This window comes from Morone saxatilis, unplaced genomic scaffold (genome assembly GCF_004916995.1).
Source record: "Morone saxatilis isolate NCDOM2014 unplaced genomic scaffold, NCSU_SB_2.0 Contig19, whole genome shotgun sequence".
NCBI lineage: Eukaryota > Metazoa > Chordata > Actinopteri > Moronidae > Morone > Morone saxatilis.
In genome coordinates this window covers 18,400,528-18,404,925 of record NW_023339751.1, presented here as the reverse complement: position 1 = coordinate 18,404,925, position 4,398 = coordinate 18,400,528, and positions in this window count along the sequence as shown.

The following is a 4,398-nucleotide window of genomic DNA, read 5'->3' as shown; positions in this document are numbered from 1 at the left end:
GGGGGGGGGGGGGTCTGAGAAGAGAGCGTTAAGGGGATGGGGGACTGCGGCACAATCATCTTGATTTCTTGTGCTGAACGATTACATGCCACGCTAATTGCTAGCAGAGGGATCTTTAATAAATATTTCATTCGGTGCAGCATCATTACTGCCTAATGTCGTTATTAATCTCCGCCGGTAATTTCCACTCAGGAGAAGCGTCTTTGTGAGGGGAAAGCAGTGTTTTTCCCCCCACAAGGAGAGAAAGAGAGAGAGGGAAGGATCGAGAGAGGGGTAGAATTAGGGAGTGATGCTGGAGAAGTGCCATTACATTACAAGTTATGAGAGGAGAGGGGAGGAGAAATGAATGAACCATGTAGAAAAGAGAGAGAGAAAGAGCGATAAAGAGGGAGGTAAAGTGAGTGAAAGAATAAAAAAGAAAGTCAGAATGAGAGAGAATGGGATGAAAGTTAAGTGAACAGCACTGGATGGATAATGTGGGAGCTGGCCTGGCTGCAAATAATGTTACAGACACATGTCATTTCCTGAGAGGCCTTTCCATCAGTGAGATCATAGCTACTAATTTGATTTGGACATGGGAAGGGGGGTTGGTATAACTGCCTCTGTAGAAAAAGATTTACTTAGAGTAAATGGCTGGAGCTGCCAGTCATGGCTTCTGTGCTGTCAGACATGTTGAACAATCAACACCCGCAACTTACCTACAGGAAGATTTCTTGCTATCGTACTGTAGATTGCTCTGCTGTTATTATTCTTCTCGTTGTCACAAATCCAGCCACACAAGAATTTGTATATTCCAGCAAATAAATGCCACGATGTCGAAACAGGCTCTGCTTTAACTATTTGTTAATAATTAAAATGCAATTAAACTAACTAAACACCGTCTTGTGATGGGATCACCATGGCATCAAATCGGTGTGTATGGTGCAATCGGGCACACTGCTCGGACCGCACCCATTTCAACTGAACTCACCTGTGCAGTTTCATGACTGCATCTTGCACGGTTGTTCTCGTTGCCAAAACCTGTCCACAGACCTGCCAAAGTACTCAAAACCACTCCTGTGGTAGCTCCCGTTACAGCAGATGTCTGCAAGACCACATTTTGCCATAATGACACACGCACGCACACACACACTCACAGACTCAGAAGGTAAGAGCAATAAAACTGTTTTAAGCATTGTTAGTATTTCTTGCTAACTGGCATTAAATTCCAACACAGGTCTTTGTTGCATGTCATCCCCTCTCTCTCTCTTCACTGCCTTTCCTGTCTCTCTCCAGCCGTCACTATCCAGATAAAGCAGAACCCCCACCCAAAAAGCAAAAACATTATGGAGCACATTCCTTGAAAAATCTCTCTATAGGTTTTACATATCCAGCATTAAAAAAAATCAAAGGAGCTGCGTTGCATGGAATTATAATAGCAGTTCTGGCTGAACAGACAAATAAAATACAAAAAAACTATTTTAAAAACACTATTTTAATAAGCAGAGGGACAAAATGTAGTAACTTTCTTTCTCACAATTAAATATGACTTGCAAAGAAAACAACAAAATGTCAAAATAACCCTTAAAGGCAACACACTGCTAATAACATACACTGCGTTATATGCAGACCAACAGACAACTGTGCTTTGGCTCATACCACGGTGTCCATGCTGTCTCTTTCTTCATGCCGTTTAAGACATTAAGAAGGCGTGAAAATGGCAGCAAGTTAAGCCTTGGGCGAATAGCAAATAGCATTAGCCACCAAGCACACATTGCATTTTGCTCATTCCAATATCCATCTGTGCCTGCAGCTATGCTAGCTAACTGCTATCAGACGGGCTTATTCACAGACATTTTCCACAGCTTCAGTGCTTTTTAGAGCAAAATTCAATCTTTGGTAATAAGTGAATTTGAGATGGAGCATAAGCGAAGACTAAAAAGCAAATCCAAATCCATGTTGGTTTTATCTAACAATGTATTTCATGGCCGTATTCCAAACTCTTATGAGAATAGGTTATGAATGATTACCAGAAAAATGATTATATGCTTTGCATGATGTTTCAATAACATATCTATCATATATGGTCATAGACAGTGACAGCAGAGTTGGAATGGGATGGAGGGATGGCTTGGAAGAAGAGGAGAGGGAGTGATTTATTGGCTTACAATAAAAAAAGAAAAAAAAGGCTTCAGCTAAACCATCTATCCACCCAGTACTTACTCACTCTCTTCTTCACTCTGCTTCTATCTTCTTTTCTCTCCCTCACACACAAACACTTACACAGATGTACACACACACACACACACACACACACACGCACAGACCAGAGCCGTGCAAGTGATGGCATTGCCCCCAAAGAAAATAGAGTTGTGTGTACCATCCAATTATCTGTCAGGGGTGAATAATAGCCCCAATAATATATTCACATTGCCGTTGCAGATCAATTTTTAATCAAGCTGAGAAATATGGAGGAAGTGAAGCTAAAATGACCCACCAGGAACTCTCCCATAATGCCTCAGCAGAGGAGTCCCTAATTTTGCACCAATCAAATTACCTACTCCCCAGACCCCTCCCCGACCCCTCCAGCTCCCCCAACCCACCGTCATCCTAGGAGCGATAATGGTGCCTCCCAGTGTGGGGGAGACTAATAACTACAACTGGCCTGCTCTTTTATAAGGGCGGAGGTCAGGGGGCAGTGAACTTATTACAGAAATTTTCACTGATGATAAAGTGATTAGCTGTTACTAGCTGGATAACATGTATATTGTGGCACAAAATGAGAAAACAGAACCACATACTTTGCTTTTTTTATGTCCACAATCTTTTTTTAAGTCAGCCTTTTGTTTCTTTATTAGTTTTCAAAATGGCTTAAATGGGATGGGGACACAATTCCCTAGGCAACAACATCTCCTTATAAAGTTCATATTGCAAACATGTTAGCAATGGTTTTTTTTACACATCCAGCAGACATAGAGCAACACTAGCATTTATTTGTGAATTAAATCCATGTTAGTCCAAGAGTCACATTATTTGTTTTCTTTTCATTTTCTTTGTTTTTGTGTCCATCAGCTCCAGAAGGAAATATCTGATCCTTTCATTGCCAAATGCTCCACTATGTTAACCAGCTATTGGGTAACTTTGTGTATTTACTAAAATAAAATGTTCTGTTTCATTTTCTGTTCTTAATGGATGAATGAATGACTCATCAGCCATCTTGCAAACACGGTCGACGTTAGTTGTTTTTAACTTCAAGCAAAGGACATAAGGTACCATATTTTCCAGGTTGAAAAATATTTCTAAATCAAGCCCTTCAGCTCTTCTAGTACCGTTCATAACCTGCTCCATACATGTTATTGATGTGCAATTGTAAAAGTCTTGGCTCAAATGAAAATACCCTGGTTACGTCAGATGGAAATTCAAGCATGCTTAATGTAAACCAGCCCATTGTGCACCATAGTGAGTACACTGTTAAACCATATGGATAGATAAAGCAAACACGTCATGATGTGTTGTCCAAATAGACTTTTCTTACAATAATTTCATGCCATCTCACCCACATTCACTCTCCAGCTCATAGTTACTCATTTATAAATAATACTCACACATACATTTCATATGTGTATGTCCACAAACACACACAATCAACTTCTTGTCTGTGCACTTTGTGAGTAAATCCAACCCTATAGAGGCGACCCCAGTGTGCCTGAGATGGGTCACGTACCTCTACACAGTGCTGGGGCAATCTGCAATGAAAGCTTTCCCATTTGTAATAAACTGCAGCCTCTCAGAAGAGCAATCCTAGGGAGAATCCACCATACTCACTCCTCGCTATAACAACAGCGTCTGTAAAACAAATGAGCGGGGAGGTAATTGCAGACAAACAAAAATTACATTTCCAATAAAGGTTCTTGTCTCTTTGGGCTCCCAGAAGCCCCCAGCTCTCCTCAACTGTTTAACAGCCTTAATATACCCTCTCATCAGCCTTCCTGTTGAGAAGTCGCCTGAGAGAGGTTATCAGAGCACAAACAGAGCTCATCTAATGTGAACAGGTTGAGGGTTTAGTGGTTGAAGTGTTTTAGGCAATTAAAAGGTGAAAGTAATGGTGGGATAGATGGATGAGAGCATTAGACAAAACACTAAAAGTTTACATGACCCGTACTTTACACTCGAAGACATTCATGGCACTGTGGTAAAAGTCTCATAATCAGGAGCGCTTATGAGAAGATGAGTAATGCAAAATACTTTTGTAAACAGCATGAAAAGATGCAAATTTCCTTTATGGAACCTGAGAAATGGTTTTCAGATTATAAAGAAAGACACGTGCTAAAAAAAAGGATAATTATTTGTAACCAAGAGCTAAAATAATCAATCTCTCAACAATGCGTTAATATCAATGTCAGGGACCAAACAGTCAAG